Below are 22,875 nucleotides of genomic sequence, written 5' to 3'. Positions count from 1 at the left end.
AGTTAATGAGAATGTCATAAAATGCAGACTACTGCAGCTCAGCACAGTCTCCTAACCTTGCATTTTGGTAAATTGGGTTCCAAATTTGCATGTTATATTAGGTTTCATTTGGACATTTCATACAACCTGCCCACACCACACTGAGGGTTAGGGCTGCAGGTTGATGCTTTTTTTATTACAAATTGTGATGTACGTTTTTCCAACAAATCACATTATGTGTAGGTATTTGTAGTTAAATTGGGTTGCACCTAAATGGTGAAATAGGCTACACCAAATAAATAAATAAATAAAATTAACTGAATGTTTGTTTTTGCAAGTATTCATGCAAACACAGTTGGTGTTTTGATTTCAAACAGTTGGGAGAAAATCAGATGTACGTTAGTACATTGGATCCGTGCATTAGGTCTTAAAGTGACAGCAGCCTAATAAACCTGCCACTGTCTGTGTCCTAATTGTTAATCAAAACCAATTAGTCTATCAAAATTGGTATCCGTTTTACTGGTATCTAAAATTTCGGCATTGTAACAACCTTATTTTCAGCAAAAAATAATTATGTCATATATGTTGGTCATATCACCATCTGCATGCTACCGTCAAGTATATCTGTTGCCTTAGGGAACAAACGTGAAGATAAGCTTTCAGTCAGTTGTTTCATAGTGTCCTGTATTGTTTTTGTTCACATGCAGCCAGGAGATATGGGAGACGACGAGGTAAAATCCACTGTTTGTTACGCTATCTGTGTTAGCATGGCAGTATTCTGTGTCTGTGTATGGTGTATATGTGTGTACAATGCTCTTTGTGAACTCGTCATTGACCGCTAGCAACAATTTGATGAGTTTATCAATATAGTGGAGGCTTACTTGTGTTTTTGAGGCTTATACTGACTGAGAGCCGCAGTTCACTGACACAAGCCATGATTCATACATGCATTGACGCACATAAATAAATTACATTGTTATTATCTATCTTAGGTGGTCTGATCACAATCGGACAGCATTAAATATATGAGTGAACAGGGTTCAGATTGATCCAATCACTCAAACCACATTCAGAGGTAGTTAGAAACAAATGTGCTATGTCAAAATTAAAAACCAACCCTATACATTTATTTCCCTGTCAAATGTCGAGAGCGCATTATTGTAGCGCGAAAGTACATTAATATAATGTGCGGAGCGGGAATCTCTCTGCTTGCGTGCGGGATATAATGTGCGAGCGCGAGAGCCCGGGGAACTGGGCGTGCTCGCGCTCTCAGATACACGTTGCTCTTGTGTAAGAATTTTCTCTGGGCTCACTCAGAGAGTATGCCTGCACTTAAAACGTGTTCAGTGCAATCACGAATCTCTCCTCTTCGCTTAAAGTAAGCGCGTATGTGGCTTAGACTGTGTCCCGTGCTTTCGCGCATGGCCAAGTACTCTTCTCTTCGAATTCTTTCTCGTTGTTCTTGGCATAAACGCTGTCAAAATGCCAACAACCAATCAGAAATAGGCTTCAACGACTGACCAATGAAAACGCGACATCGTACATGAAATCTTTTTGGTTGATGGGCATTTCGGCTCTTTTTCGTGAGCCGGCTCGTTTGACTCAGCTGACTGAAAAGAGGCTCTTTTGGCTCACAAACGGCTCTTTAAAAAACAATAATGCTTTGACTATGATGGGTGTGAAAACATTTCTAATTAAATTATTAAATGAAATCATTACAATGTCTCACAATTTCTTTAAAAATGCATTGATTTGTTATGAAAAAAAAACAATACTATCAAACATTTGCATTTAAATTACAACTTTTTAATGTATAGAAACAACAACATTATAAAACAAATACAATCTGAATAGATTAGAATAATAGAACCCATATTAAAGAAAAATAATAGAACATAATAGAACCCATATTAAAGAAAAATAAATAACTGAAAGGATTAAACTGGTCCCTCTTTTTTGGCATGTTATATAACCAGCATGAACTATCTCACTAGTTATGTTTTGTATAACTAGCATGAACACACACACACAATCCTGATCATATTTTTATTTTATGAGAGATTTGCATTCAGAAATGCAAGCTGCCTTACTATCGAGGGGCTGATGCGGTTTCTTCTCCGAGTTTGACACTGTGTGTGTGGTGTGTGTGTGATGGCTCGGCCCCTCCCTCATGCCATATAATTGGTTGACACCTCGTGTATAATTGACAGGAGCAGAATGTGAGGCTGATCAGACAGTCGAAACGAATATGTGCGCCTTTAGGCCTATATAATTTTTTTTTTTTCTTTGAATTAGTCAATTATTTTAAATAAAATAAAATGCATCCATTACATCATTACTACATAAACAAACAAATCGCGAACGACCCATAACTAGTTTGTACTTCTAATTTATGGCTGGCGTTTTGTTTTGTTCTCTCTCGTCGTTCACCCTACAAGAGCCGGCTCTTAGAGTTCGCGAACGACCCATCATGGAAATAAGTTCACTGAAGTTCAGTCAAGACGAGCCGAGTTGGATCCGCCGAATCGACGATCTCAGGTAACCAGTTTTATTTGTTTTTATGTTAAATGTCAAATGTAACTTAGAAATTTCTGGGAAGAGGGCGATTGGATTATTTTACACATAAATTACCTAGACTGTCAACCACATTGTTCACACTACGTGCCATGCCCATTGAAAGTGAGATTTTTTTAGATAAAAAAAAAGTAATAATAATAATAATAATAAAAAAACAGTGCGTGATTGATTATAACACTCAACGCTGCAATCCGCGATAAAGAAAATCCATTGCAGATGACACTTTTCATTAATTTCACATCACTTCATTCGTGACAGCCATAGATAACATAATTTTACTGGGACATTTTGCCCCCTTATCTTATTCCCCCGAAATATTTGTTCAGATTTGAATTTAGCAGTTGATCTCGCTACGTACTTAATGTTTTAATCACTGGTGTGATTTCACATCACTTCATTCGTGACAGCCATAGATAACATAATTTTACTGGGGCATTTTGCCCCCTTATCTTATTCCCCCGAAATATTTGTTCAGATTTGAATTTAGCAGTTGATCTCGCTACGTACTTAATGTTTAATCACTGGTGTGATTGCAAGAGACAATGTGTTACTTATCAGGGCATGGCACGTAGTGTGAACAATGTGGTTGACAGTCTAGGTAATTTATATGTAAAATAATCCAATCGCCCTCTTCCCAGACAATTCTAAGATACATTTGACATATTTAACATCAAAACAAATAAAAACTGGTTACCTGAGATCGTCGATTCAGCGGATCCATCTCGGCTCGTCTTGACTGAACTTCAGTGAACTTGTTCCCATGTGTTCCATGTGTGGTTCAATATCAACCAATAAGATTCCATGTACGATGTCGCATTTTCATTGGTCAGTCGTTGGAGCCTATTTCTGATTGGTTGTTGCCGTTTTGACTTATGCCAAGAGCAAAGAGAAAAGAATTCGAAGAGAAGAGTACTTGGCCATGCGCGAACGCACGGGACACAGTCTAAGCACATACACGCTGTACTTTAAGTGAAGAGGAGAGATTCGCGATTGCACTGAACATGTTTTAAGTGCAGGCATACTCTCTGAGCGAGCCCAGAGAAAATTCTTACAAGAGCAACGTGTATCTGAGAGCGCGCGCCCAGTTCCCGCGCGCGAGCAGAGAGATTCGCGCTCCTATATTCCGCCAGCGAGCAGAGAGATTCGCGCTCCGCACATCCCGCGCGAGCAGAGAGATTCGCGCTCGGGCACATTATATCCCGCGCGAGCAGAGAGATTCGCGCTTGGGCACATTATATCCCGTGCGCGAGCAGAGAGATTCGCGCTCGCATATTATATTAATGTATACTTTCGCGCTACAATAATGCGCTCTCGACATTTGACAGGGAAATAACGCCATACACTTGTTAATGTAATATATATTCATTGCACTAAAATAAGGGCCCTTGTTTTGAGACTTTCCTCTTCAGTGGTCACCAGAGTTGCATTTGAGATGTGTATTGCTGATCAGATCACCAAAGATGGATATTAATACCAGGTGAAAAGAAGTGTCCTTACCTGTCATTTACTTTTTAACAGGACGTTCCTCCCTCTTTCCCATTGATGACAGCCTTCTAGATGACGGCCATGGCAACCAGGGGGTCCCGGGGGTCCTGGGATCTCCTCACTGTTACCCCCATCAGAACGGGGAGCGCATTGAGAGGTTCTCCCGCAAAGTGTTTGTGGGTGGACTGCCACCTGATATCGATGAAGGTTCGTTTGACAGAGCTTTTGAACTGTAACGTATGTATTTAAGGATGATTTTTTGAATGGTATGTGACATACCTATGTGATATTTAAAATGAATTTTGACATTTTCAGCTTTAAAGTTCTTAACCTCATAAAAATCATTATGTATCTTTATGAAAAAGGATCTGCAGCAGTTCCTGCTGCTCTCTCTAGTCTCTGTCTGGTTGTCACAAACTCATCTTTTCCACAGATGAAATCACAAGCAGTTTTCGGCGCTTTGGTCATCTGGTTGTTGACTGGCCACACAAAGCAGAGAGCAAGTCTTACTTCCCCCCTAAAGGTACTTCTAGAAAAAATCACCAAATTCATAGCAAACATAGCAACAGAAACCTCATGTACATACTTTGTACTAGACACTATTACTGTTTTTCACATAGTAGAACTATTAGAATTCTCTTTCTGTTTTTGAAGTGTACTAATTTAAATGTTTTAAATATATATTATGGAATATGTAATAATGAATGTTCTCTAGAACTAGCAAGAATCTCCCCAGTGCCTCTGGTTCTTGTGATTAGTTTTTATTCATTCAGTCAGAAATCGTATGTTACACCGAGCTGTCATGGTTACAGTGAGTGACTGTTGAGGGTTTTTGTCTAGGTTTATGCCTTCCTCCTGTTCCAAGAGGAGAGCTCAGTTCAGGCGCTGATCGAAGCCTGTCTGGAGGAGGACGGGAAAAACTCTACCTGTGTGTGTCCAGCCCCACCATCAAAGGACAAGCCCGTGAGTCCACACAAACACATACATAAGTGGGTGTTAGTTAACACATCAAAATAAGCGTACTCCTTTAGATGGCTCCTATTATGCAAAATTAAAAAATTAAATCCCGTGGCAAAAACAGAGAGACAAATAGAGACATAATTAGCATAGCTGCTGTTCCAGCCAAGTTAAAATTAATTAGTTTAACCCAAGGTAAAGAATAATAATGCGCATTTGATCAGGTATAAGTGCAGTCCAAAATTATGAGATGTATTATTTTAAATGCTTGGCCAAGGAGATGTGTTTTTAATCTAGATTTAAACAGAGAAAGTGTGTCTGAACCCCGAACATTATCAGGGAAGGCTATTCCAGAGTTTGGGAGCCAAATGCGAAAAAGCTCTACCCCTCCTTTAGTGGACTTTGCTATCCTAGGTACTATCAAAAGTCCAGCGTTTTTGTGACCTTAGGGAGCGTGATGGATTGTAGCATGATGGAAGACTAGTTAGGTACACAGGAGCTAAACCATTAAGGGACTTATAAGTCAGTAATAATATTTTGTAACTGATACGGAACCTAATAGGTAGCCAGTCCAGAGACTGTAGTATTGAGGTAATATGATCATATTTTCTTGACCTGGTAAGGACTCTAGCCACTGCATTTTGGACTACCTGTAGCTTGTTTATTGAGGATGCAGGGCAACCAGCTAGTAATGCAATACAATAGTCCAGTCTAGAGGTCATAGGAACTAGCTTTTCTGCATCAGAAACAGGTAACATGTTTCGTAGCTTGGCATTGTTTCTTGGATGGAAGAATGCTGTTTTTGTAACATGGGAAATATGATTTTCAAAAGGCATTTACTGTCTAATATAACACCCAGATGTTTGACAATAGAGGAAGTAACAGTACATCTGTCTAGTTGCACATTGTAATCTACGAGATTCTGTGTACTGTTTTTTGGTCCAATAAATAATATCTCTGTCTTATCTGAATTTAATATAATAATATTACAGAGGGGCAACATGTATATTGAAAAATAACAGAGGACCTGGGACAGATCCTTGGGCAACTCCATATTTTTACTGGTGATAAAGAGATGACTCCCCATTTAGATAAACAAAGTGGTAGCGAACGGACAGGTAGGGTCTAAACCATCTTAAAGCCTGCCCTTGGATACCTGTATAGTTTTGTAATCTATCTATGAGTATGTCGTGATCTATGGTGTCGAACGCAGCACTAAGATCAAGTAAAACTAGCAATGAGATGCAGCCTTGGTCTGACACAAGAAGCAAGTCATTTGTAATTTTAACAAGTGCAGTTTCTGTGCTATGATGGGGCCTGAATCCCGACTGAATTTCTTCATAGAGATCATTTTTTTTTTGCAGGAAGGAGCACAATTGAGCAGACCCAACTTTTTCTAAAATTTTAGACATAAATGGAACGATTTGAAATGGGTCTGTAATTTGCCAGTTCACTAGGATCTAGTTGTGGTTTTTCTTAATAAGAGGCTTAATAATAACCGCCAGCTTGAATGGTTTTGGGACGTGACCTAAAGATAACGACGAGTTTAATAATATGGAGAAGCGGTTTTTTCTGCTACAGGCACAGGTAACAACTCTTTCAGTAATTTAGTGGGTACAGGATCTAATAAACATGTTGTTGGTTTTAGATGCAGTGATAAGTTTATTTAGCTCTTCCTGTCCTATAGTTGTAAAGGACTGCAGTTTATCTTTGTGTGCGATAGATGAAACCGAAGTATTAGACGCTGTAGAATCTACATTTGTTATTGTATTTCTGATGTTATCTATTTTATCAGTGAAGAAAGAGAAATTCATAAAGTCATTACTATTTAACTGTGAGGGAATATTTAGATCGGGTGGCGTCTGGTTATTTGTTAATCTAGCCACTGTGCTAAATAAAAACCTTGGATTGTTTGGTTGTTGTCTTTCTGATGAGTTTGTGGATATGCTCGGCCCTGGCAGTTTTTCGAGCCTGTCTTTAGATGGACATACTGTTTTTTTCCACGCAATTCTAAAAAACTTCCAAGTTAGTTTGTCTCCATATTTGCTCAAGACTACGAGTTTCTTTCTTGAGAGAGGGGTATTACTGTTGTACCATGGCACAGTACGTTTTTCTCTAACCTTTTTCAATTTGATGGGGGCAACAGTTTTTTCTAATGTATTAGAGAAGATAGTGCCCATGTTGCCCAGTCATTTCGTCTCTAGTTCATGTGTATTTATGGGTACACAGAGCAGTTGTAGATAAATCAGGCAGGTTTATTATCGTCTCTCAATCCCTCACAGTCACACATACAGCACAATAACATAATGTCGGGGAATGTCATTAAATTATAATCAAGGAATACCTTTTTCTGTTATCTTCTTCTTTACAGAACTTCAAAAGTTATGCTTGAACCATTTTGTGGGAAAAAAAAATTATGAAAACTTGCTTCCGCTTGTGAGCAGCTTATTACAGTACCAAGTTCTGATTGGCCAATCGCTGTTATTTAGTTTGTGAATTATCATAAGTAGAGAATTTTAACATTTTAACACAACCCTTCTCTGGAAAAGGGGGCAGGGAGCAGCAGCTCATTTGCATTTAAAGAGACATGCAAAAAAACAGGCATTTTTCAAAAAACATTTTGATTTAAATATAGCAGGGGTCTCCAACCCTGCTCCTGGAGGTACTGTCCTGCAGATTTCAGCTCCAACCCCAATCAAACACACCTGAACCAGCTAATAAAGGTTGTTCAGGGCTACTTTGATTATTACAGACACGTGTGTTGGAGCAGGGTTGGAACTGAAGTCTGCAGGATGGTAGCTCTCAGGAGCAGTTTGTTTTCTTTAATATTATATTTTAGATTTAAAGTACACTACAAGTGCACATTTAATGAAAATACATGCGATTCTTTTTTATGTTGTCACGTACACTGTGTTTTATATGTGGGATCTGTATGTGGTTTTTCAGGTCCAGATTCGTCCATGGAATATGAGTGACAGTGATTTTGTGATGGACGGTTCTCAACCTTGGGGGGGGTGGACCCCCGCAAAGCCATCTTTGTAGGAGGAGTGCCACGTCCACTCAGAGCTGGTACGCTAAACACATGACAATTTGTTGTATTTGTTATAAATTGCTGCATATGTACACAATGTGAAGAGATTCCAATTATCACAAAGATTCTAAAATTAATTTTCAAAAATAAATTAAAATTGAAACATTTTTTAAAGAAAGTGTGTGTGTGTAGTAATATTTTTCTATTCAATAGTTCTTTACATTTTTTAATGTATTAATTTCCTTTTAACTGATGTGACAATTTCAACTTATGGTCTTCCATGTGTGTTTTTTAATGGTATGTTTTCTCTGCAGTGGAGCTGGCGATGATCATGGACCGCTTGTATGGTGGAGTGTGTTATGCAGGTATTGACACTGATCCAGAGCTGAAGTTACCCAAAGGGGGCGGGGCGTGTGGCCTTCTCCAATCAGCAGAGCTGACTACATCGCTGCAATCAGTGCCCGATTCGTCCAGCTGCAGCATGGCGACATCGACAAACGGGGAAATAGACAGCCACTTCAGGGCTCTAAACTCATTCTTCCCACTGGTTGTTCTTTTTTGCGACTAACTTTCTCAGTTGGGTCGCACAAACACACTGATTTGGTTTTTTTTTTTTTTTTTTTGCTACAACATGGGATTATTCAATGCAAGCTGATGACCTTTAATAATAGTTTATAGTTTTATGGTAATGAAAGTTGTTAACATTCATCCCATTCCTTTTCATCAGTACCATCGCTTCCTCAATATTTGCGTAATTTTTGCCATCTGCTGCGCAGTCTGGAGCCCTGCACTTACATGTTTGTTAGAGACTATTAACATCCAGGGGTTCGTTTTCCAGAAGCAACTATGGTCGCAAGTTCTGTTGTTACTAATAGAGTTCAATGGAATTAATGACCATAGTAAGCTAACAATGCTTTTGAGAAACGCACCCCAGAAGAGCACATTACCATACTTTCTCTTAGTGTATCTTATGCATTACTGTGCATAGAATGCTATTTTTTTTTCCTGTGTACCTACAATACCCAAGTAACTTGCTAGATTTGGCAAAAATGTGTAGTATTATAACAAAGAAAACATATGCCACAATGCAACTGATATTTATTTCAGTTCATCCGTCACATTGTGTGTGTTAAGAAAAACATAGTCAAAAACGAGTGCACTTAGTTTTTTTATGATAACATTATATTATCTCCAGTAGTTTTATTTAAGATTTGATTAACACTACAAATGCACATTCAGTACAATTAAGTGCACTTGTTGAATATAACTACATGTAATAATTATCCCAAATCTTAGATTTTAGATATTGTAATACTGTATTTTCTTAAAATATTTAAAACCTTTGATTAATATAATGAGATAGTTGAGTAGTCCCAGTGCTATAAATGTGCCATTATTTACCCATCACTTTATAGTCCAATTCATATGCAGAAAATAGCTATATCATGGTCAGCGTTGGGAAGTTACGCTAAAAAACGAAAGAAGCACAGTTGTAAGTCAGATTAATATACAAATTACTTTATCTATAAAGCATTGCATTACTTCTTATTACGAATTGCTTTTGAAATTCCATATCAACCTCAACCAGTTGAATAATATAAGGATAAACATGAAACTGATTTTATAAAAAAAAAAAAAACAAATAAATATAATAAATTTGTATAAATTATTCTTGAACTGACCAAATAATTTAAATGAAGAAGGTTACATGAAAAAAAATAAAATAAATGAGAGTAATCCCTTACTTTAACTTTTTTTCAAGGAAAAAGTAATCAATTTACTTAGCAATGTATTATGCATTACGCGACGACACTGATCATGGTACTGTTTATGTAGCTATATCAGTCCCTGTACTTTACCAGAATTTAAATTAAACTACTGTGTTCTGCTATTCATTTCACACAGGTGGAGGTGAAGCAGCCCGTATGGGTTAGATGACCAGCTGTGCGACGAATGACAGGGGGCACGTTGTGGTGGAAAGTTCGCCACCGTTCTTTTGCGCCAACGCACCTGCCTGCTAGTATTAACTGCGGAGTTCTGCATGGGCAAACATCCACTCCCGCGCCGGCCGTGAGTTCCACAAGCCGCTGGTCAAAGAGGGAAGCAGACCTTCCCCCCCCGCCAGATCCACTTCCGCTGGAACTGAGGACTCCAGGGTGCTGAGCGGGAGCGGAACACCATGCAAGAACGACCGCAGAGGAACAACACATAGTGCTGCGGGAAAGAAAAAGATGCTTAGTTTGGCCCCTGAACCCAAGCTGTCAGTATGATAGTAATAACCGTATACAGTATATAGAGAATAGTATAGACTATACATATATAAATATATCTTTATCTTTTGTAGCAGCCATCTTTTGAAACACACTACAAGCCTCAGTTTAAACTCACTACAAGTTTATTTCACCAAACCACTTCTTTCTCCTCCCTCCCTGTACATCTCAGGGCTCGGAACAGAGTTTTTGTGGTACGTTCGTGTGTTTTAAAAAAAGGAGATTAAGAAAACAAAAGAGATTGATTTTTTTGTAGTTTTTTTTTCAAATTATTTTTAATATGTGAGATTTAAAAAAAGTAGAAACGAGAATGTTTTCGCTTGGGGGGGCAGCCTGTCCGTACTGTTCATTCGTTCTGTCCGTCGTGTGTCCGTCTGCTGCTAAATCCCCCCCCAAGTGGGCAAAGTGCGCAATTGTCTCTGGAAAACCCTTGATGACGTAATCTCTGAGGCCTGCCCTGGATCTCTCGAACCAAAGGTTAGCAAAACTATGAGCGTCCTAAAAACGAGACGTTTGCCGCGGGAATATACAAAAAAAAAAAAAAATAGTAAGCTTAAACCCCCCCCCCCCCCCCATCCCCTTTGATGTTTCGCTCCAATGATGCTCTTAACAGGAATAGGAATGATTCAATAACGAATTACTGAGACTTTCCATTTTCCACTGGCAAAAAAAAAAGACAATACCTCAGAATATTAATCTGGCTTGTTATTGCTCTATTCTTGCAATTTAATCACAAGCTATAGAAGAAGCTTTGCTGCTATATAGGATAATAACGAATAGATAGTGTCTGTGTTCTATGTAATGCCATTGTGACGTCACTGGCGATACACAGAAATGCAGTCCGTTCCCTATCGCACGGCCGGCATTGCCGACCGTCGCCATGGAAACACAGAATGTGAAAACTTGCGTGCATGTTTGTGGCTGTACATCATTTGCATGCAGTGTAAAGGTTACCAGCACATATAAGACAGAAAAAAAAACACCACAAACAAAACATGATGCATATTAATGATAAGTTTTACAGCGGAATTTATGTAGCATGAGGCGTAAAAAGGTCAGACACTTAGATATATATAAGATAATCAATACTATAACGAAAGGAAAAAAAAAAAATGTGTAAAATTCTTCGTAAAACCTTTGCATGCGTTGTTGTGATGATTCCTTTACGAACTTATTACGAGAGAAGGATGTTAGTTAGAGAGTAGTGAACGTTCTGCCATTTTGTAACTCGATAATTAGTCAAGAGGACTGTGTGCTGTCCTGTGGTTTTCGTGTCTTGTCTTCGTGCCGTGTGAGTCTAGTTATGAATTGAGGTTTCAGTTCTACGAAAACTAGATCTTCTACTAGAGGATCGTCTCTCGACATTTAACCTTTGCCCTTCCTGAACACCCCTGAATGCCACCCCTCGATTTATTGCGATAGAGCGCAGGACTTTGATATGTGTAGTTCGTAGGAATTCGCCGAAGGAATCGTACCCTTGGTCGTTTTGTCTGTGCATGGTGGGTACCGTGTGGTTCGTAGTATAATTTCCAAATGAAATCTATTGGTAAGAACAGACCTAGAGAAAAGAGAGGAGAGAGAACCCTGTCGCAAATATTTTTGTAGAGTTTGCGTTTTCGCTCGGATCAGTCTTATGGACAATCTCAACAGAAGCAATGGCCACTGGTGCCGTGACCAGTCGTTCAGTACTGTATCGCTCTTTCTGTCTGTCTGTCGTTCTTTTTGCACTCTATATATTCTTGAGTTCTTGGGTTGGTACCCTTGTAGTACTGTTGAGATTGTGTTTGTGATTTAAACCTTTTAAGTGTCAACAGTGAGCTGAGATTGTGTGTTTATTTATTGCATATATGTGTGTATTTATTTGTCGATGTGTCGCCTGTTTCCAGACTCTCGAGGACACGTAATGCACTACCTTTTATCGATTTCTCTCCTCTCTTTTCTCCTCTTAGAGAACCAGTCCCCTGACTCCCCCTCTGACGTTTGGATGTCAAACGCAAAAAACAGTCTCTTTAATTTTGTATCACATCACCTTTTATTGTATACTATTTGGAAGAATTGCGACCTATTTTAAGTCTATTGGATAATTTAAATATCTTTATTTTTTTTTGCATAGTAATTTATTTGATTGTGTAAGATGGCTGGACCCAGATTCTATTTAAGCGATGACGGCAGTCTGCCGTGTACTCGGAGTACGTAGCGAAAGTGTTTCTGGGAGCTAAACAAGATGGCCGCTTCATCGTCATCGGTGTCTTTCGCTCCGTCGGTGACAAGTAGCACGCTCCATTTTCCGTGTTCAACACTGTTGCTTCGTACATGTATGTGTGGGTTTTTGGTTGTCGTCGTCATTTTGAAAAAATCATTATTTATTTGACTATTTTTGTAGACAGATAACTATTTGATTTAAATTGTATTTTTCTATTTCCTCTCTCACTTGATTTGCCCCACGTATTTATGGTTACGTTCACACGCAGCGTCACGCTGGAAGACGCAAAAGGCCGTTTCTTGAATCGTCCATGCAGTTGTGTGTGTGATTGAATCAATCTATTTATGTATTATTGCTTAGCACACATCGATTTGATTACTATTTAAGTTGGTCGTGTATTTAATTTGAAGGAAGGAAGCATTGAGGGTTCTACTATGTTCATGGAAAACACTTGAGACTCTCCCTGGTTAGATGGAGGGGTATCAGCCCTCCCCTCACTGATACTCAGAAACTTGAATATAACACATTTTGAAAGGCTTTTACTAACCTCGAATCTGTGTTGTGACGTGCAATACTGTTTCTAATGTTTGTATAAAAAAGTGAGAATTGCCAGTGTATACCTTTTTAATGCAGATTTATTTTTTTCATTGCATATTTTTGCAAATTTCTGATTCACAGTGTTATTTTATTTTTTACTGTCAGAAAAGATGAAACCCCCTTTTTTTCATTGCAACTATTTTTAAAATCCAGATATCTTTGTACTGATGTAAATGATTGTATTAGTTTGGATAGTGTTTTGCTAACAAAAGGAGAAAACTTTTTCATGCATATTTTTGTTCGTTGGTTTGGTTTTTGTTTCTTGTTTTGTTTTTTATTTTACTCTAATAGTAGCAAAATATTTGGGATAATTTTTCATATTATATGTCATTAATATTATTTTGTATTTTTACGTGGAAAGATATGAATATTATAATTTTATGATGCTAACTGCTAAAATATTATTTCAATTTGGAATTATTTTTAAAGCTAAAATCTTATGTAATATTGTTTCTAATGTTCTAGTTTCTAAATCAAGTTTGTGTATAGATTCACGCAAGTGGTTTATGAAGTGTTCAGACTGTAATTATTACTGAGTGGCTCTTTGATATGCAAACTGAATATCATGTTGTTCCTTATTTTGATTTGTTTTGTATTTAAATTGGGGTGGTTGATTACAATCTTTTCTTTCATTTTCCTGAATAAAGACCCATTCTGTTCAGACAAAAGCCACGTCTCAGCTGTATTATTTTGTATGAAATATCTGTTAAATTGGTTTTCCTGGTTGTTGTTTTTTTTTTTTAAACATTTAGTGAGAAGTTGTATTGTTTGTGAATAACGGAAGGGAGGAAACACTTTTTTAAATCATTTTATGGAGATTTTAATTTGCAGCTTAAATAGAGGAATTGAATGCATGAAGCCTTCAGGCGCCCCCTGGAGGAAGAAGCACTTTTGTGTCAAGTTTTGCAACTAAAAAACAACACAAGAATAACTAGTTTCATCACTTGCAGCTCTACCAGTGTTTTTTATTTTTTGACTTGTCCATGCGGGCTTCAATAGATTGGTAAAACAAACAGACAACTTCGCACCTGCATTAATGAACATCGTAGTTCAATATGTAGAGGTGATCATAAATCTCCAGTAGCTAGATTTACTCATTCTTGTAATTTTAACTAATTTTGATAATCATAACTAAAGCTTTTTGCCATATTCTCCAGGCTGCCACGTTCATCTCTGGCTTCAGCTCTGAGATCAAAACCCTCTGGCCTGAAAGAGCTTGATTTGAGCAAAAATTTCCCCTAAATGCAACGGAATAATGCAGCTTTTTTATGGTCATTGTAGAAAACAGTGCTCTCACAAAACTGTGGTCAGTATTTCCCAAAGCCAAAAGTATAATTTGTGAACGGTTGAAGAAATTGAGAAATGGGATGGGTGCACCAAGGATATAAAGTAAAATTATTACACTTCTATAGATTAGAATTGTTCTAAATTCTTTGTCCCTGCAGCCTGGACTCTTTGTGAACTCACTCCAGATATGTGAGGTTTAGCAGCTACAGGTCTAAGCCAAAACTTAAGCCTGAAGGAGCTGAACAATTCGTGCAGACTGTGGATATTAATGTGTGGTTGGTAGGGGAAAACGGTGTTCATGAAATGGAATAGAAAGTAAAAAAAGAATGGAATGAGAATTAGAAAACAAAAATAAAATATAAAACTGCAGTTTGTGCAGCAGTTTCATTTGAGAAATTCTCCACTGCTGCGTTGAGTGTGTAGTGTATGATTGCTGTAGCTAATCTGTGATCTCACTGAGTAACGCTGGAGGTGTGTCTTTCAAGTGGGTGGTTCAAAATTCTCCCCACAAGTAAATCAGGAATGCTGAAAGATCACTGCAAAAGCATCTTGCAGAAATGCACTCATTTAGAGAGATTGATGAACAGAGAGGGCCGGAGACAGAGAGAAGCATGCAGGACAGATAGAGAGAAGTCAGAGAGAGTCACAGCAGTACAGAGGGAGAGATGATTAAGGCATATATACGTATCTGCTCCAAATGTTTGGCTTTATTCATGGATGCACAGAAAGTAAAAAAGAAGAGAAGTAAAAGACAAAAATTTTAAAGCCGAGAACAATACGACACAGCCCAAACTGAGGAGTTCAAACAGTAAAGGACATCACTGAAATCGTAAATCAGCACAACGAAAACAGTCCTGCGACAGAAAACTGGCAAGTCACTATTTTTTGTTGTTTAGAGCATGTATTAAAACAGGATCTGTTTAATACTGCATTTGGTTAAATATTGTTAATATTTTTATATGGTTTTGTCATCAGTTGGGATGGTTGTGATTGTGAGATGTAACTTTTTAATAAAAGCAGTATTTTGATTTAGAACCATTTGTTGTGCTTTTCAAAGATATCAGAGAATATTATAATATTTTTTTTTTTTTTTTTGGTTTTTTAAGATCAGGTCTCATGTTTTACTCACCCTCATGCTGTCTCAAACCCACAATAATATCTTATTTTTTTTAAAAAAAAATGTATAGGTAACAACCTCTAGATTTACTTCTGTTTCTCACCATAAAACTTTTTCAAGACTTTGAATAGTCCACAAGTATAAGGATCACTATTATGATAGAAATTTCACTCATTCTGTGTTCCAAAAAAGAAATACATATGGGCTGGAAAAAAACATGAAAGTTTGTAAATGATCAGTTTTCATTTTTTTTTAGGGTGAACTTTTTCCAGACTACAGTTTTATGATGGGACAGATTTGTTAGTTAGTAAACAGTGTTTGTCTCTCAAAGGAGGATGTTTGGTAGTATTTCACACTTGATGAATGTCACAGATGTTTCATTGCATTCACGCATCACAAAACTGGATTTTTAAGAGCGTTTAATTGTGTTATGGTCTAATCTGCTCTCACAGCTGTGCTTGGCTCATCAGTGAGTACCCCAGCTAACAGAATTTTGTTACTAGAAAGAACGTTTCTCCATTATTAAGTGTTGGTTCTGGGAACATAAAAAATGTCCAGTTTTCTTGACATTAGAGGAACATTTTTAAAAGGTATGATGTTCCTCAAACATTATTTCAACTTAATTTTGATTTAATATTCAGCATTCAAGGAACGTTGATTTGTAACATTCCAAAAACATAAAAATATCCAGTTTCCTTAATGTTAGTAGAATGTTATTTAAAGGTTAGTATGATGTTCCTGAAACATTCTTTCACTCATTCAAACACCATGCTGTGAACAAGCACTGAAAGAAAGAAATAGGAACACAAAACTACAATTTTTTTCAGCCACAGCCTTAGATGAACTGAAGACTAAAAGACACTAAATCTCTCAAGATTTGATAAAATAACTCTACAAACAGCATTACCAGCTTTAAATTGTTACTAACCAGATTTACTTTATTATCTGTCAGACACCTACAGCAGTTCCTATTGAGAGATTTAACAGAGGTGAGAGGTTGATGTGTTATTGAAAATGTTTGACGTCACCCGTCACGGTCACGATCAGTGTTTGGTTTAGGTTTTGCTGTTGACCCCTTGACTTTTGTTGAGTTGCTTCTTTTGCAGCAAGATGCAGGTGTTTTTTTTTTGTAAAAAATTCTGCATTGATAAAGCAGATTAACTTGTCTTTTTTAATAACAGACAAATGACTGCATTTAAGTAATTGCATTTAGACAACTGCTTTTTATGTTGTTTTGCTTAGTTTTGGATTTAAAATGCTATATGAGAAAGAAGTAATGAACTCATGTAAAAAAAAAAAAAAAAAAAATCTAACGTTTCAGTGGTTTATGTAAGAGTGTCCAAAAACTATTTAAAAGTTTAATACATCACACTTAGTAGGCATCAGCACTCATCATACAAAACCTCAACAAATGGTGACAATAATAATAAATAATAATAAGTAAAATAAAAAATGCAGCAATGCATGCTGGGAGCATGAATGTGTTTTGTATGCTGGCATGAAGTATGTCACCATTGTTGTGTTTCATTCGTCGAATGTTGATGTCACAGACATCAACATTCAGCATTCTAAAATTGCAACAACAATGTTACCAATTATTTATTTTCAAATTGTCTTGCGTTATTTAAACCACTTTAATGCAGTCGTTTCTCTGTTATTAAAACAGACATGTTGAGCTGTTTCTACAAACGCAGAAATGTTTTCTGAAAACACCTGCAATTGCTGCAAAAGAAGCAACTCAACAAAAGTCAAGGGTCAAGAGCACAACAAAAAGACTAATCTTTCTAAACACTTATCTCCATGATGGTGACATGATGGTGAACAAAACATTTTCAAGACATCTAAACCTCTGTTAATTCTCAATTAGCTAACTGATGTAGATGTCTGACAGAAATAAAGGTCAATCTGGTCAGTAAAAATAGAAGCTGGTAATGCTGTTTTTTGGAGTTGTTTAATCAGATCTTGAGAGATTTAGTGTATTTTATCTTCAGTTCATCCAATGCTGTGGCTTAAAAAAGTTGGTGATTCCTGTGTTCTTATATTCTCTTTCTTTCAGTGTTTGTCACAGCAGGCATTTAATTGAGTGAAAGAATGTTTCACAGGAACATCATACTAACCTTAAATAACATTCTACTAACATTAAGGAAACTGGAATATTTTTATGTGTTTGGAATGTTACAAATCAAACGTTCCTAGAATGCTGAATTTGTAAATCAAAATTAAGTTGAAAGAACGTTTGAGGAACATCATACCTTTTAAAAACGTTCCTCTAACACCAAGAAAACTGGACATTTTTTATGTTCCCAGAACCAACACTTTTTATGTTCCCAGAACCAACACTGAATATTTGGGGAACGTTCTTGTAACAAAATTCTGTTAGCTGGGACAGCTATGAAGGACAGATTTCTGAATGGCGAGATGATTTTCTGCAACTTTTTGTTTGGTAGAGATTCATTTAAACCTGATCTCTGATATCTGAGCAGCACAGCTTACACAACCACAGAGCTACAATTTCAATGTTCTGTATTGCTTGTATGGTTTCAGAATGCTTTATTTGAGTGCTAAAAATCAGGTGGTCTCAATATTTAGGTGCAAAATACCAGAAAGCCAAAGATGAGAACACCAGCATGGATGTAGTCCAACTCTCTGTTGGCAAATAATATGACAACAATGTGCCTCGTTTCTTCTTCTGTGTATTTCCAGGTGTCTTTTGCAATTTTTTACAAACTTAAATAATGAAAGCATAATTTCATGACTCAAAATATCTTCAAATATTACAAAAAGCCTTATAACATTCTGTATGTGAGTGTGTGTGTGTGTGTGTGTGTGTGTGTGTGTGTGTGTGTGTGTGTGTGTGTGTGTGTGTGTGTGTGTTAATCATACACCTGTCATTTATCATGCATTATGCATAAAATTCTGAATTCTGAATTGTGCATAATATATGCCAGTGGGTAAAGAAAAAAAAAAACTTAACTGATATATTCTTTGAAAAAAATTCTTTTTTACAATTAAATTTAATGCAATACATACATTTATCTTATTTTAAGGATGTTTATTTAAAACTGAAAAAAACAAGACAAAATGTATTTAATGCAACAACATATGACAATAATTTGGTACTAGAAATCAGTATATTCAGAGTCTTACACTCATGTTGCTTTCTGAAGTAGTTCAGTGATGTTGTAGCTCTGGAATGAGCTGGAGCAGAGCCTCAGACTCATTACAATATCATAATTTAGAATGGCCTATAAGATGACTTCTGCCGCATACCATGCATCTGAGTTGATGTCAAAACTCACAAAGTCCTGCAAGGGTTCAGCATATTTGTGGATGTATGAACAATCACACATTATAGGTAATCGCATGCTGGTGCACATCTGAATTCTTAAGGACACAATATGTGACCTTTTTGGGAATACTTGGCAGGGATAAAGTCAGATGTGCAATCATAATAAACTGCTCATGTAGTTAATTTTCCTTTTGAAAACATGAATTGAGAAGCTGTGCAGTCTTGTTTTAAGTACGGTACAAATGCATGTGTTATTTTACCAATGTTTTTGTTTCAAGACTGGACAAGTTCTTCATTCTTAAGAGTCTCAGTATTGTGTTTTCATTTCTGTAAACTGGGCTCTGGTAAATTCCCCTGTTGATCTGAAATCTCTTTTAGTAAATGTTTCAATTTTATAACATCTTTTCCCAGATATGATCCAATAACAAGCAAATAATAAACACATGCACTTAATGTATATACATTTGTAAGATTTATATTAGATTTGCTTTTTTTTTATATCTGTGTATGTGTGGTCAGCAAAAAGTCTAAACAATAAAATTATCTGTTATGAAACTTCCTCTTAATGTGAAACAGTTTGTCGTTCTGAAATAGAGACACTTCTTATTTCTTTTACAAATACACTGGCATGATTGCCTGTAGTCTTGTTTTAAGCCTGTGACACACCAAAATGACATCATAAAACAGACAGGGGATGAAAGCTGACTGTTGTTTTGCTTTGCCTGTGGTCTAGGCCAAAAATTTGTGCTTGAACACATGTACTGTATGTTCTGTTCTTTCGCAAGCGGAAACAGCTCTACATACCAGCAGGTGGCAGTCATCTGTATTTATCATTTGACTAAGACTGCGGATGTACAAACGGTAAACAAAGCAGCACCTTCATTAACATTTTGAATATGAATAATAGTGATCAGCTGGACTTAATTCCAGATGGCCAATGAAAATGTTGGCGTATTGGAATGCTCAGAAATGATGAAGATGTAAAATGACAATTCAGAGCCTTCTGATTTTTTTCCTTGCCTTTGCCACTTTGGTTTTTCTTCTCATTGCACTGATTCACTAAGCTGAACAGGCCAATCAGAGTCACTGATGGAATCTGACTATTGCCAATAGTGTGGCATGCACCACAAAAAACTGGGCAACTCAGCATCAGCTTAGTGTGTCATGACCTTTAAAGAAGAGATCAGCCCAAAATTGGGTGAACAATTTGGTTTCTGTTTAATCCTTGCTCTATCATTTTTGTGCTTAGGTCTGAGGATGTGGACGATTGTGGGTGTGGTCTGTGTCTTTACTTTCTCAGTGCATTATGGGTCAAGCTGCTGGAGGCCAGAACCAAAGGAACCCCTGCCTCAGTTTATTTGCAGCATTCCAGGTGTGCCAGGAGCCCCGGGAAAGGACCGGACCCCCTGGGGCCCTCGTGGAGAGGATGGCCATGTCGGAATTCCACCAGGAAGAGATGGGAGGGATGGACGGAAGGGGGAGAAAGGAGAAAAAGGAGAACCAGGTAGAGGGACACATTTCCTAAGCAACTGAATGGTTTCTCAGGCAAAGCTAGTCCCCTGATGATGTGAACGATCATAAATGTTTACGGCTAAAGTTAACTGAAAATGATTTGTCAAAGGGTGCTTCTCATTTCTTATTTGTACATCCTTGCTACCTTTCCTTGCATCTTAGCTCCACCCCCTTAGCACTAGCATGACACACTGGATGATTTTCAGCTGTCCCAAACAAAAGACATGGCATTGTGAAGCAATCATGGCGATTTCTGTGATTGTGTTTCCTAATCATTGGTCCTGTGCTGTACAGTGAGAGAGTGTCAAAGGTAAAATGTAAATGAAAAGTTATTATGACAGATGTGAAGGGGAAGGAGAATTTATATGTGCATCAGGTTTTTCACTGAAAAAGACTTCTTTTGGATACACCTGTGTATCATCACTTGTGACTTGTTAGGAAGCCTCCTCACCACCTCGTTCCTTGCTTCCTCACGGTGTAATTAGAGAATGTACTTCTAGATGGCTGAGTTCCGGGTCACAGACTCGAGGACGTAGGAGCGAGGAAACATCATTCATTATGAAAACAAAAATCAAAACTTAAGGTTTACAAACTTAAAGTGTAATTTTTTTAAGCTCCACACTTGCCCATTGGATGCAGTGATGTCAAATGAAGTTGGGGTTGATTGATCTGCCCTGAGTTCCCAAGTGGGATGTTTGACTTCAAGCAGCATTCTAAATGTTATTTCCAAGTAGGTGGTGGGACAAATCCAAATTTTCAAGTTGTCTGGAACCCAGCATAAACTATGAAGGAAAGTTGTGGACCTCGAGGGCCAGAGTTGAGAAACCTTGCAGTAGAAAAGCGTTGTCACATTCAGTTCCTGGAGAGTTTAGCTTTGGCTCCAATCCTAATCAAAACACACCTGAAACAGATAATGAAGGTCTTCAGGGTTTACTAGAAACTTCCAGGCAGGTGTTTTAGAGCTACACTCTGCAGGGAAGTGGCTCTACAGGACCAGGGTCTGACACATGTGCAGGAGAATATTGTTTGGAAATTTGGTTCAGTAAATTCTCTGATTCGTAATGACAGGTTATCAAATTTTGATAAATCACACACAGTTAAAAATCATATTAAGGACGAGTATAAAGAACTGAAGGAATTTTTTTATGATGTAAATGACAGATTTGTAGTCCTGGGAGAGATCTGAGTTCCAGAAAGATATACATCATAGCATTTTAGCGTTTCCAAACCGCATCCTGCATTCTGAGTATGGTGGTTTTTATTAATAAGTCGTGTTTACGGGAAGCCGTATTTATGGGAAGTCATGGCCTAACGGTTAGAGAGTTTGACTCCTAACCCTAATGTTGTGGGTTTGAGTCTCGGGCCGGCAATACCTCGACTGAGGTGCCCTTGAGCAAGGCACTGAACCCCCAACTGCTCCCTGGGGACCGCAGCAATAAATGGCTGCCCACTGCTCAAGGTGTGTGTCCGGGTGTGTGTTTCACGGTGTGTGTGTTCACTTTGGATGGGTTAAATGCAGAGCACGAATTCTGAGTATGGGTCACCATACTTGGCTGTATGTCACATCATCATCACTCATAATGGCAAATTATTTGATGCAAAACTTTCCAGTGCAATTGTGATATTGTTTAAAAGGATTTTTGGCTTAACATCAACATCATCTTGTGTTTGTTTCAGGCCTCAGAGGTAGAGTCGGGTCGACGGGAAAGCTAGGGGAACGTGGAGAGAGAGGTTTCATTGGGAAGCGTGGACCTGAAGGTGATCCTGGAGATATTTAGGGCCTCCTGGTCCTCCAGGACGTCTCGGACTAAAGGGTGTCAAGGGCCAACGAGGCCCTCCGGGAGAACCAGGTATCTGCAGATGTGGAAGTTTGGTGCCCAAATCCGCTTTCTCTGTAGGCATCACCAGTAGCTACCCCACTGAGCAAGCACCTATCAAAATTCAACAAAAGTCTTGTTTAATGAGGGTGGCCACTACAACCCAGAGACAGGGAAATTCATCTGTGCTTACCCAGGAATATACTACTTTTTCTTATGACATCACTCTGGCCAACAAGCACCTGGCCATTGGTTTGGTTCAGAATGGACAGTACCGGATAAAGACTTTTGATGCCAACACAGGGAACCATGACGTGGCATCTGGCTCCACAGTGATGTTTCTCAACCCAGAGGATGAGGTGTGGCTGGAGATCTTCTACAAGGACCAGAACGGCCTGTTTGCTGACCCTGGCTGGGCTGACAGTCTGTTCTCTGGGTTTTTGCTTTATGCAGATACAAACTATATGGATACATTGGCAGAAGACTACAACTAGCAGCTGTGGTAACATCATTTAATGGTGCTATCTTGGATTGGGTCATGCTGTTTTTCAGCATTCACGCCATGAATGTCACATTTTTAGACACTGTTTCCATTTTTAAAAAAAGAGGTTGTATAGATAAAAAAGTCCTGCATTCAGTCACCATTTATATTGTTAATACAGAAAATAAAAATTATGTTGTTACCTATCATAAAAATAAAAGTAAGATTGCTTTTGTTTTATATACATTCATCTAATTGCTAAGATTGGGGATT

The 22,875-nt window shown here is 37.8% G+C and overlaps 2 pseudogenes; both read left to right on the top strand.

Annotated features, from left to right (window-relative positions):
* LOC109065326 overlaps positions 1-9,963 on the top strand; it is a 30,079-nt pseudogene extending 20,116 nt beyond the window's left edge.
* A 9,759-nt stretch (positions 9,964-19,722) lies between these two features.
* On the top strand, positions 19,723-22,866 carry LOC122142022 (annotated as a pseudogene).
* Positions 22,867-22,875: the final 9 nt, after the last annotated feature.

This window comes from Cyprinus carpio, chromosome B23 (genome assembly GCF_018340385.1).
Source record: "Cyprinus carpio isolate SPL01 chromosome B23, ASM1834038v1, whole genome shotgun sequence".
In the NCBI taxonomy this organism is placed as follows: Eukaryota; Metazoa; Chordata; class Actinopteri; order Cypriniformes; family Cyprinidae; genus Cyprinus; species Cyprinus carpio.
Note: the sequence above shows the minus strand (reverse complement) of the source record. Positions and strands in the feature narration are given on the sequence as shown.